This window comes from Sardina pilchardus, chromosome 3 (assembly GCF_963854185.1).
Source record: "Sardina pilchardus chromosome 3, fSarPil1.1, whole genome shotgun sequence".
Lineage (NCBI taxonomy): Eukaryota > Metazoa > Chordata > Actinopteri > Clupeiformes > Clupeidae > Sardina > Sardina pilchardus.
In genome coordinates this window covers 21,278,551-21,278,844 of record NC_084996.1, presented here as the reverse complement: position 1 = coordinate 21,278,844, position 294 = coordinate 21,278,551, and positions in this window count along the sequence as shown.

Below are 294 nucleotides of genomic sequence, written 5' to 3'. Positions count from 1 at the left end.
CTGTCGGCTACCCCTGGGTCAGTCAGAGGAGTCCAGTAGTGCTTCGGTCCCCAACTGTACAACATGAACATAAAGCTGTCTCACCTGTCCGTCCCGGCAGGTGTAATGTATTTCATTATTTATCATAACCTCATGGTATGACATTTCTGTGTTAGCAGGTCTAAGATGTTAGGAAACACATTAGCTTATCTCACATTTAACATCATTTTGATATTTCCCAGTATTGATAATGTTTTCTTAAATTATTGTTCAGATTAAAACATTGTTATAGTGATGTATTACTGCATTATATCA